A 12,285-nucleotide genomic window follows, 5' to 3' on the forward strand; every position below is an offset into this window, starting at 1 on the left:
AAAAGCTGATTTTGAGCTAGTAAGAAGCCACCCTTTATTCCCATCTTTTCTGCGTAGTTGAATAGTGACACGTCTAAATTACCACATGGTCATAAATGGGACATTGGGCTCCAGCAGCTTTTGCTGCTGGGAATTGTTCCTGTCCTGTATATATTGCTGCATGTTTAACTCAAAGTTACAAATTCCCTGGAGTTCAATGTTCATATAGTTACACAAAATACTTTTAAACTTGACATTGCACATGACATTTGGTTCAGAACAAGGAATTGTGGAGATTGTGTATGAGGATCTTTTTTGTTGTTGTTCAGAAAGTATTCCACATGCAGTTCTTCTTCTTCTTCTTCTCTCTCTCTCTCTCTCTCTCTCTCTCTTTTTTTTTCTGAGACAAACATAAAATGTCACATTGCTGGAGAATCAACAGGTTTGGGACTATTCTTTGGGATAACTGAAAAATGCATGCCCTTCCCCAAGTCTTGCTTTTCTCAAACCTGCTAGAGAGATCAGGAAAATTTTCACCAAGAACTAATGTTTGGCCCATGGGTGACAGCACCATTATTGTGTTGAACATGCTGTAGGTCCCCTGAGTGTGTCAGATTGCTGTGTTTGGGACCACAGGGAACACTCAAGGGTTGGTTTTTGGATAGAGCATAGCAAAGATGTAATGCCTCTTGGATCCGTTTGCTGCTTCGTGTTCCCTTTGGGTACTCACCTCTTTTCCCTTTCTTGATAAAGGGGGAATAGCACAGGAATCAACAATTTCAGATACAGAGTGGTTCCAAAGGGAAGCTTGTCAATGTGTGGAAGTGGGGAAACCAGAGAAATCCTTGAGGTTCTCACTGTCTAGGGACAACTTTCAGAGAAGCATTGCATTGCTAATGAAAGTGTAAATTGACCTAAGACAATTAATGTTAAATGAGAAAATTTTATAACATTAAAAAGCAAACATATAAAACCTGCCCCTAATATGTAGGGACTAGGTAGACAAAGAAAGGTTCTAAGTTTGAGAATTGCCTTAAGAAGTAGAGCCCTTCTAGGAAGTCACTTCTTTGCTGTAAGCAAGCATCAGGGTGCAAAGCTGCATTTGTGTCTCCTGCTGAAAAATAAAGATTTTTATTGCTCTTTCTCAAGATTCATGACATTCACTGTGCCATTCCCTGAGACATGATCCCCATTGTTGTCATCATCCTTAGGAAGGAATTGGCTCTAAGAGACATAGAAAATCTTGCCTAGCTCAAGGCAAAGGTAGATGATGGCGTTGATCCCTATCCTCTTTATTTCTACATGAACTTCCCCAGACACTGTGCACCCCAGAAAACAAGTGTCTACAGAAAATTAGTCAATAGATAATCCTACTTTAATATGTTGTAATAAATTTTATTGGCTTCTGAGGAAAACTACTTATCTTTCTTTATGACTCCTTTAAACAAGTTTGCTCAGATATCCTCAGGCTTTTAAAACTGTATCTTTAAGGATTTGAATAACGAGATAACTGGCGAAACCTTCTATTTTTAAATAGCCACTGCATGTTTTAAGTTGTGTTACAATCTGTGAGGCCTAAGGAGACATTAAATTTATAACTAAAGATGGATAATAGTGGTACATTAAAAATTAACTGTTTTGAATGTTTTGATTTATGGCCCTTATAAAGGAAACATTACAAGATGTTATTTTACTAGGCATTAGTAATGTGCTCATAATAGCATCAGAAGGCTTGACTTGAATCTGGAATTTTGGTGCTGAAATGAATCATAATTTAGAAAAAGTCCCTCTAAAATTTACAACAATTTGGAATTAGCATAACAACCCTGACGACTCCTCCCTTTTTTGCCACTTCTGGATGCCAAGCCGGCATGATTTATCTGTCTCACTATGATCATTCAAGGATGTTATTTTCTGAGAGCAAAGTGAACTGGGGGGAGTTTGCTTTTTTTTTTTTAACAGAATTTTGCTTTTGTACAGAATTTAGAACTAGCTTTTCCCTACTGTGACTCTTATCCCATTATGTGGCCTCTGTAGTTCATAGGGCACTATGGTTTGAAGGGCTCTGCTCTTAGTTCTAAGTCTCTGGCCACCATCTTGAAATTCTCAATACTTTTCAGATAAGAGGCCCCCCATTTTCATTGTGCTCTGAGCCCCACAAATTATGTAGTGTGTGTTACTTAAACCCAGCACATATTCCTAGATTTTGCTTTTTATTGCTTTCTACTGCCCTCCCCCTCAGCTCATGCACATCTCTGTTTTCTAGGCCAATGATATACATGTGGCTTCCTCATTGCTCTAGTTTTCTTCTGAAGACTCCATGGAGTCACATTTCCATCAGGTAGTTGCCTTCATGAGAATCCTAGCAATGTGTATCCAATCACTGCCCTCTCACTATGGCCCCTCAACCTACAACTTTTGACTGTGAAAATGTGCTCCTGGAGCCCTAACTGTATTTTCTCACTTGAAAATATACAAGAAAAGCAGCTGTTTAATTCTCCATAACTTTCTTCCTGGAAAATCCACTTGATGTGGCAGTCATTTGTGTCAATAAATAACTTCATTTCCATCCAACAAAGGTGCTTTCCTTGGACCCCCTACTACCCAAGCAGTGCTTTTGGTCCTTGAACTTCAGTGAGATGGGGCAGCAAGGAACCAAACCAAGGCATCGTGTGAGACCTAGTGCTACATCTGCCCTGACATTTGGAATGTTTGCGTTCCTACTGTGCAATCTTGTATTTGAGCAGACATAGAACATAAGAGCATTTTTATTTCTTAAATTGCTAGCAAGATATACATCTTTTTCTAATGAAACATATGCAAATTTTTAGGACCTGATTCTTAAAAACAGAGATGTGGCATTAACAAGTTTTGGCATGGAGCCAGGATGCTAGTAGATGCATCCTGTTCAGAATGAGGAATTATAGCTGGATGCCAGCAGCACATGGACAGTGCTATGGTGAGTGCAAGTCTAAATCCCAGAACATCAAGACATGTAGACACAGGAAGAGCTTTTTCACACATAGGAGCAGTTCTGGAATTGCCAGTAGAACTCTGTGGCATGTCTACCCTCAGGAAGAATGGGGAAGGGATGTTTCATTGTAACTGGGGAGTTAGTTTAATAATAATAATAATAATTATTATTATTATTATTATTATTGTTATTATTATTATTTTGGTACTAGGGATTGAACCCAAAGGTGCTTAACCACTGAGTGACATCTACAGCCCCTTTTATTTTTTATTTTGAGATAGGGTCTCACTTAAATTGCTTTAGAGCCTCACTAAGTTATTGAGCCTGGCCTTGAACTTGCAGTCCTCCTACCTCAGCCTCCCAATCCAGTGGGATTACAGAGGTGCGCCACCATACCTGGCAACTGGGGAATTGTTATGGTCCTTGTCTTCCCTCAAAAGAAAGGGTGTTAGACACTATGCCTGTGTTTGTCCTGGGGAAGGAAATATCCACTGACCAAGAAAGAATTCAAGGAAAGAACCCTGGGCTCTAATGCTGTGTGGAGGTTTTCTTTTACACCTTCTGTATAAAGATGCCTGCTGGTGTTTGGATTCAACCTAGATTTCATGTGTCTAAGAATCTAATATGTCTCCGCCTTATGCCATTGGCCACTAAGACTTTCATTTATTCATTCATCCTTAACTCATTTACCTATTCTTTCATTAGGTGATTAAGTCCTTGGTTAGATACTGGGAGAACAATAACTAAGACAAGTGGCTGCTACCCTGGATTTACCTGTGTCTTACCTTATTGTTCTGATTTTCTTCTAGAGATTCCCAGGGATTACATTTCCAGCAAGTTGTTGCCCTCATGGGTATGAACCTTCCTGTGTGGTTGAGGGAAATAGGATATAAATAATTAAACCTATGAATAGTAACCTTATATATTTTGATCATTGCTTTGATGGAAAACAGGAGATATTGATATCAATGAGAGGAACCTACTTAAGAAAACATGTTCTTTGGGCAGATTTTCAAGTATGTGAGTTCTGAAAGCAAAGTCTTGAAAGGGGGAGAGTCAGGAGGTGCCATATCAAATTATGTGCTTGGAAAGTGGTTATGAGCACGATCATTAAGGACTAGAGGTGGGAAGAGCTTTGTGGGATAAAAAAGCTTGAAAATCATAACTTTAGGTAGAGCACAAAACAGATGAGGAGGGGGAGTGGGGAGGCAGATCACATTGGGCCTTGAAGACCCTAATGGGGAGTTTAGATGTTAGCCTAAGAAAATGAGCAAACTTTGGATGATCATACACAAGGATGTGACATGATTCGGTGTTTGCTGTAGAACAACCTTTGTTGCCTGTAGAAGGTGAAGTTCCATGGCAGAAAAAACAAATGTAGAAGCCGTTCCATCATTTATGAAGGGATTAATTGAGGGTGCTGACCCAGGGTGGCAACAGTAGAGCTGCAGACAAGCAGATAAACCGGAGATTAGACTAGAAGGCTAAGCTAGTAGGACTTGGAAGGTCAGATGAAGGATGAAGCTGAGGATGCCTCCAGATTTCCACTGTGGTGTCCAAGCCAAGGCAGGCATTGTATGAAGGTGGAGAGCTGAATAGGAATCCAAGGTTCTGTTTTCCCCAGTGGTCCAATTGGGCTGGCCAAGTGACAGACTTTTGACTTATGCCCTTTCCCGGTTGCCCATATGTCAGCAGGGAAATCTTTGGCCTCTTCTTGAGATGATGGGCAGACTAACAAGTTTAAAGCATGACCAAAGTCCAGTTCCAAGATCATGTGGCTCCTCCAACTCTCAAAGAAAAGGACAGGACTTGAATATCAAAGTCTGCAAAGAAAAAACAGTAATCATAGACTAGGGAGATGTGTGCAGGGAGAAACAAGGCTCTGAAGTTGTAGGAGGTTGAAAAGGTCCTAGAGAGAGGAGGAAGACTCCATGAGCTCCCCCTGAGATCACCAAACATCAAAGATTCCATCAGTTAAGATGCCTCGAGGTTTTGGCTACTCATGATGATTGGCTTCCCATCTTGAACTTCTGGTTTTATTTTCTGTTGAGGAAAAGAGTTAAGATGAGAAGTCATCAGAAGTAGCTATGAGATTTTTCAGAACCACCATGACAGTTGACTTCTAGTTGCACAACCAGTTTTTGGGCAAAGTGAGATATAAAAATATATAAAATGTAAAAATAAAATAAATATCATATAAAAATGAAAATATCTCAGCAATAGCTTTATCTCTATAGCCCTTGCCACCGCCACTGCCTTCTCCTCCCCCTCCTTCTGGAAAGTACCTAAATATTTACATCTTCTGTCCCAGTTTCTAAAACTATTGTTCAGAGCTACAAATTAAACATCCTACCAATAGTCCTTTCAATTGGTTAGTTCATTCCAAAAAATTTCTTCATTACTGGAGTCAAGGCAGTAGTCAAAGTATAATTCTATCAAAGGATTTTCAAGTAGATGCTTAAGCTGGTGTCCATGAACCCCAGAGGGTCTGCAAGTACTCTGTGTGCTCATCTCCCCATGGAGAGCATCTGTGATTCTCAGCACACACTCAGAGGTGTCAGTGATGTATAAAAGGTGAAGAACCACTCATCTGGGGGAGACTGGGTGTCAATGTGGTGGGTAGCTGATAGTGTGGTCTCTGGACTTGGACAGGCTGAGTTTGGATCCTAATTTTGGCACTACTTGGCTGAGTGACCTTGAATAAGCATCCTTTCTCTCTGCCCCTCTATTTCTCTTTTGGAGAAGGTTATGTATGCCTTTCAGGGCTATAGTGGGGGCCAGGTGAGATGAGCTGAGCATACACAGCTGGCATGGCTGGCTGGTGGCACAGGGTACAATATCTTCATCACTATGACCTGTAAGCTGGATAAAGCCAACTCTAACTGCCAGCTGAGAAAAATGGTTGATGCTGTGGGGTTGGTACATTTGGGAAGTAAGAGAAAAAGGGCTGAAGGAAAGAAAATCAAAAGAGGAAATCTAGGGGCTGGAGATGTGGCTCAAGCGGTAAGTGTGCTCGCCTGGCATGCGTGCGGCCCAGGTTCCACATACCAACAAAGATGTTGTGTCCGCCGAGAACTAAAAAAAAAAAATATTAAAAATTCTCTCTCTCTCACTCTCTCTCCTCTCTCACTCTCTCTTTAAAAAAAAAAAGAGGAAATCTATTCCTATTCTCTAGCAGATCTTAAAGCATGTTTTCCCTTAAAACACACCCTCTCCAATTTGATTTATTTTTGACCCTTGAGTGTGGCAAAGGAAGTTTTGACTGCAGGAGACCATGGATTAGCCCATGTGGGCAGAGGAGGGTTTCTTTTAGCCAAAATAGACATCTAATGAGTAATGTGAAAAAAATAATTAATATTTTTTTGATTTTTTTTAGTTGTAGATGGACACAATATCTTTACTTTTTTATTTATTTTTATGTGGTGCTGAGGATCGAACCCAGTGCCTCACATGTGCTAGGCGCGCACTCTACCACTGAGCTACAACCCCACCCCAAAAGCAATGAATACTTAATGAACAACTGTGAGGTGATGAATTGGAAGAGAGAAAGGGACAATAATGTCTTAGTCCACCTCTTTCTGCTCTCAAGAGTGGTGGGCTTGGGAGCTGATTAGAAGCTTTGAAGCAGAATAGAGAGCATTGAATTTGTTATTGTGGGCTTTTCTGGAGCCTCTAAGGGTTGCCTGGCAAAGCAGTGCATGTTGGCTTAGATATGACCACACTCTCAGGACCTGGAATCTGGCTAAGAAATCACAAACAAACAGTGGTGATAAATGACCATGGGCCAGAGGCAGGAGGCGTCTGTGGAGTGTTGTTGCATTACATTACAGGCTCCCCGTGCCAGGGCTGGTGCACAGGGAGCTCCAGCCCTCCCAATCCCTTGTCATTTGCTCCAGAGTGTGATGCTGATCTGGTCTTGTTTAACCTCTTTACTAATGATCTGTAAAAGGGGAAGAAAGAACATGTGAAGGAAAATCACAGATGACACTAATTTGGGAGGTGTTGGAAACACTAGTGAGTTCAGAGAAATCACACAAGTGGCCCTGAGAAGGTTAAGAACATGGGGAGGGAGGGGTAACAAATCTTAGAGAAGTCCAGACGCTCACATCTGGTGAAAATTAATCTGGGAAACAGATATCAATGGATGGGAAGGATATGAAAAACTGAACGCTAAAAGAAAAATAAAAGAAAAAAGCCTAGTTGACATTAAGAAATCCATCCCAAAGGCCAGCCATGGCTCAGAGCATCCCTGCTAGTTGCCAATGGCAGGTAGCACTGTCTGGATGTTAGTCGGTACCAGAGAAAGATAGGCATGAGCATTTGTGACAGAATTGCCCATCAATCATGTCTTGTATTTAGGACATCACATGTGATGTGCACTCCTAGTCAGAGGATCCCAAGTTATCAGAAAGATAGAAAGGGTCTTTTTTAATTTTTTTTTTATTGGAGATTGAACCCAAGAGTTTTAAACCACTGAACCACACCCTCAGCCCTTTTTTATAATTTTTTTTTTTGAGACAGGGTCTCACTGAGTTGCTTAGGGCCTGGATAGGTTGCTGAGGATGGCCTCATGCCCCAGCCTCTTGAACTGCTGGGATTCCAATGTATGCCACCATGCCTGGCTGGGAAGGGCTTTTAAAGAAGGCAACCACTAGCTGAGGGCAGGGCACCATTTAATGCTGGATGTAGATTCAAAATTCCTCAAAAGCATCAACATTGGAACATGGAGTCAGAATGGCATTTTTAAGGGAGAGCATAAGAGATTCCTCTTGGAATTTGCAATGAGGGTAAATGTGGACTTGAGAAGTCTCATTGTTCTCATTCTTAGACAACTACACTGCAAGTAGATCCTTCTCAGAGGTCCTTTGTAGGAGTTAGACAGTTGGTAGGCAATGTAACACGTTGAGCCAGAATTGTCTTGATACTTCAGGGAGAGAAACCCCAATCCCATCTCTTTTCAAACATCTCTACAGAAAATGGAAAAACCAGAGAACATCTAAGCAAGTCCAAATTTATGGCCACCCCTAGGTGTATCAACTAGAATGGCTATATTCCTTTCTGCCACTGTAGCATCAATTGGCTGAAGGCCATTAGCCATACCCAGGTGTACCTCACTCTATCCTCAGGTCCCTCCATATGTGCCTTACCAAAACATATGAAGGAAAATTGTTGTCCCACCAGGCAGCTACCAGATGTTCTCATGAAGCAGGTACTGCAGACCCCATTTAGCCTTCCCTATGAACATCTGTCAGAGACTTTGGAATGGGAACGTACATTCCCTCTAGTTTTGTCCTCCAGAATAAACAGTGCAAATGCTAAAAACAAGAGCATTCAGTAACTGAGAACTTCTCCTGCTCCAGGGCCTAATCCAACTGGCTCATGTGCTCACAATGGAGTGCAGAAAGATCTGGGTATCAGCAGGCGCAGTGGCACAGCCTGTAATCCCAGCCGCTGGTACCTGCTGCTCCCCCCAAAAAAGAAAGAAAGATATGGGTGTCAAGCACCCATATCTCCAAAGTAGGTCTTCCACTTGTAAACACTGGGCCATACTTGCCTTGGAGCTCACAGGCCTGTGCCATGATGACAAAAAGTCACTGAGGTGCTGAGTTTATATAAGGAGGTTCCCTGTCATTCCTTCCAGCCTTATGTGAGTTTGCCTGCAACTAGAGGGTCAGCCTGGCTTGTTTTCAGCTGCACTGTGTGCCCTGTTACTATGTGCCCTAGTAAGCCAGGCCTCTCGTATTGTATTTGTATTGGTGGTCACTGACATAGGCAGTTTTGGATCCTGCCTGAACCCAATCATTTCCTTTGCGCCCCGTCAAAGTGGTAGAAACAAAGCTCTTGTAGAAGAAAGGTCTGTAAAATCTCTTTGAGAGAAGATCATTTCTTTCAATGAACCCATTAAACCTGTGATACCCAAAATAAAAAGGGGAAATTTCCATATGTGGCCAAAGACCCCTCCCTCTACATTTTATCTTCATCCTAGAAGAAAACATAGGATGAGGCTCTGAAATACAAATTGCCAAGATTGCTTTCACTGGGAAACCTGAGCTCCCTAGAGCCACCACCTCATTTTGCCACTTATTAATTTTATGTTCAGTGTAGAAAACTTAAAAGATTTAATGAGGAATCAAGAAAAAAATTTTCTTAAAATCCTCATTTAGAGAAAAGTATCATTTTTAACTTTTCAGTACATAGCCTGCCATATTTTTCCTATACAGATGTGGTCTTATAAGCACATACTTGATGGGGCCAGGAGTTGTGCTTTACATAGTTTTGAGTCTAGAATGTTGGGAAGTGCCCAGCTTCTGGAGTCTCACAGACCAACTTCAAATTCTGGATTCACCATCCTTACTTGTTTCCTCAAGCCTTTAAAAGTAGTGAAGACCATTATTTTCATTATTAACTCAGTGTCACATGACTGTTTCCATGTTGGTAGACTAGCATCTGTTTATGATTTTGATATCTGTCCTGCATTGGGAAGCCAAGGGAGCCTGGGAGACCAAGGTGGGCACACTGGATCCCCTGAGGTATGTGAGTAAGAAGGGCAATGCCACCTAGGTTTTTTTTTTTTTTCCTGTTAGTGATATCAGGATGCCTGTGGCTACCTTGAGTCAGCATGTGGTAGAATTTACAGCCCTGCTGGTTCTCTAACATCCATCCTTCCTTCCCCACACCTTGATCTCCAGTGCCACTGCATTATTTGAAAGTAGTGCTGTACTAATCCCTTTCTCATAAAAAACAAAACCCAAAAGTCCTTTGTGATTAAGAAAGGGGTCTGTCTCCCCACGACATTGGGTTATGAATAGATTCTGCATTTGGTTCACCTTTGGTTGCTGTTGCTCCGGGTTGGTTTTCTGATTTTAATAATTTGTTGTAATTTCATCCCCTGATACCAGGACATTGGCTTGGGAGCATGATGAGAAAAAAAAAGATCACATTATAGAGAAGCATTTTCACTCCTCTTTGTCTGAAGGCAGGTGATACCCTAGGGATCTAGAAACAAGCTTGTTGTCTTCTGAAGAGGGAATGGCTTGTGAAACTAAAAGCATTTCCACCAGCCAATCGGAAACAGGATTCAGGCTCACAGGCATGTTCAGTATAATTGGTCACAGAAAAGAATTATCTTTCCCTCTCATGGAATGTGGAAAGGAGAAAAGGAGAACAAGGAAGTGCTCCGTAGCCATAGAGCAATCTTTGTCTCTCCTTATACAACAGGCCTGGGACTTGGTGTGAAATCTCATATGTGTGATCAGGAGGGGACCCTGTGCCAGGGTGCACAGAGATAAATTTTCTCCTTGTTATTATATTTTGAAAATTATGAACACACTAACATGTTCTTGGAGGCTAGACTGTGAAACCATCTCCCCTCTTGCTTCCTGGATGTGAGCACCTGGCGGAACCTCAGGACTTGGGACTCAAGCACCTGGCAGAGCTTGAGGTGACTGGTGTGGCTTTTTGTGACAAGCCTGAGCCTCTTACCTGGGGTGGAGCCTGGGCTGTCTTATTACCCCATCTGCAGGTCACTGCTGTCCCATCAGTAGGAAGCAGGAGGTCTGTCGTCCAGTGACTCTCTGCCTGGTCCTCTCCTTTTCAAGGAAAGCCATAAAGCTGGCTGCCTCTCCCACGTCTGTCTCCCTCACATAGCTCCCTTGCTGGGGTACAAAAAGTGCCTCACATCCCAATTTTCCTTTGATCTCCCATCAGCTATATGAAGGTGGCGAGCAGGTGACACCATGCCTCTTTTGCAGAGTCAAAAAAGTGAGTTTAAAACAGTTGAGATTTAGCCAAGGCTGTAGAGGTAGGACCTGGGAGAATGAGGACATGAACTTCCAACCCAGGACTCTTGGTCCACTGCCCCTTCTGCTGTCACAGTTTTTCCCTATAGGTATTTCTTAGAGCATTGATGGTGTTGGATATTAAAGGACATTGTTTGGGGTTTTTAAAAATAATATTAAAGGCATTCTGTGTTCAATAAATTTGAGCAAAGCTAGATTAAACAGAATTCAGTAGGATTCTGAATTTCAGAATCGCAGTCCTTCTCAGAGCCTTTGATTGGCCAGTGTCACATTCCAAGAAAAAGAGAGGTTGTACTGTGCCTGTTGCTCATGGGCCTTTTTCTCCCCACACCCTCATGTAGAATTTGAAGGCACAGCATATATTTTAGGAAAGCTTTTTGACTTATCTTTAAAAATATCTGTCCAACAGACAGGTAATACACTTGGCACCCCCAAAGTTGTATGTCAATCACAGCCTTGCTGCCATTTGCACACACAAAACTATGACAATGTCACTTGTGGTCTTGGGTGCCACTGTTCAGCTCTGCCCCTGCAGTGCAAAAGGGCCAGAGATGTAAGGGAATGAATGGGTGTGGCAGCATTCCAACATAAATGCCATTTAAAGAATGAAGTTTAAATGTCATATAGTTTTCATGTGTCACAAGTATTCTTTTTTGGACCCCTACCCCCTGCAACTGTCAAAAAAGGTAAACCCATATTTTGCTTACAGACCATACAAAACCCAATGGTGGGCTGGATTTAACCTATTAGGTGGTCAGCCACCACCCCATCCCAAGTGCTTTCACAGGGCCATCCTATTCTGTTCTGCCATCTCCCTATGTGGTAGGTACTGTTTTTCAGATGGGAAAACTCTCTCACAGAGGAGTTTTGTAGCTCCTGAACCTCAGAGCTGGGATTCCAACCCAGGTGGGTCTGGCTCTTGTTTGTGTGCATGGGCTCACATTGCATTCCCCAAGGCCAGCCTCCCAGATTTCTGCTTTAGTCTTCAAGTTCCCCACCTGGTCCCCCTGATGGGAAAGGGAAGACAGGCCTGTTCTTCTGAGATCATGAAAAAAGCCCACAAGGGCTCCGTCCATCTTTCTCCATCTTGAGATTTTTTTACCCCATTGATCCTGTCTTCACTTCCTTCTCCTCATTCTTTTCATCACCTCTTCCTCTTCTTGTTCTTCTTTTATGAATTACATATCCATCCTCAATGTCCTCATTTGAAATATGGGGGAAATTGTGTTTTATTTTCCTCCCTTGTGGAGTTCCTGTAAAGATAAAATGAATTAATCATGTCCAATGCTAATGCAGAGCTGGTTCTTAAACCTCAATAAACACTCCCCTTGCTGTTTTTATATTGGCTTCCACTGTCACCTCCTCTGATACCCACTCCAGCTATCACCCCTCGGAGTCTTACAGTGTCAGAATCTCAGCAATTATTTATCAAGAATCAAGTGTTTTAAAGATCTAAATATTTACTCACTTCAAGTCTCCTGAATCAGCTTGAGCTCTGAGACCATCTTGCATGATCACACATCGCCAAAGGGG

The 12,285-nt window shown here is 42.1% G+C and overlaps 1 protein-coding gene across 18 annotated transcripts in view; it reads left to right on the forward strand.

Annotated features, from left to right (window-relative positions):
• Erc2 (ELKS/RAB6-interacting/CAST family member 2) overlaps window positions 1-12,285 on the forward strand; it is an 873,922-nt gene that overhangs the window by 709,500 nt on the left and 152,137 nt on the right. The gene's annotated exons all lie outside the window — the stretch shown is intronic.

The sequence above is a fragment of the Ictidomys tridecemlineatus genome, chromosome 2 (genome assembly GCF_052094955.1).
Source record: "Ictidomys tridecemlineatus isolate mIctTri1 chromosome 2, mIctTri1.hap1, whole genome shotgun sequence".
NCBI lineage: Eukaryota > Metazoa > Chordata > Mammalia > Rodentia > Sciuridae > Ictidomys > Ictidomys tridecemlineatus.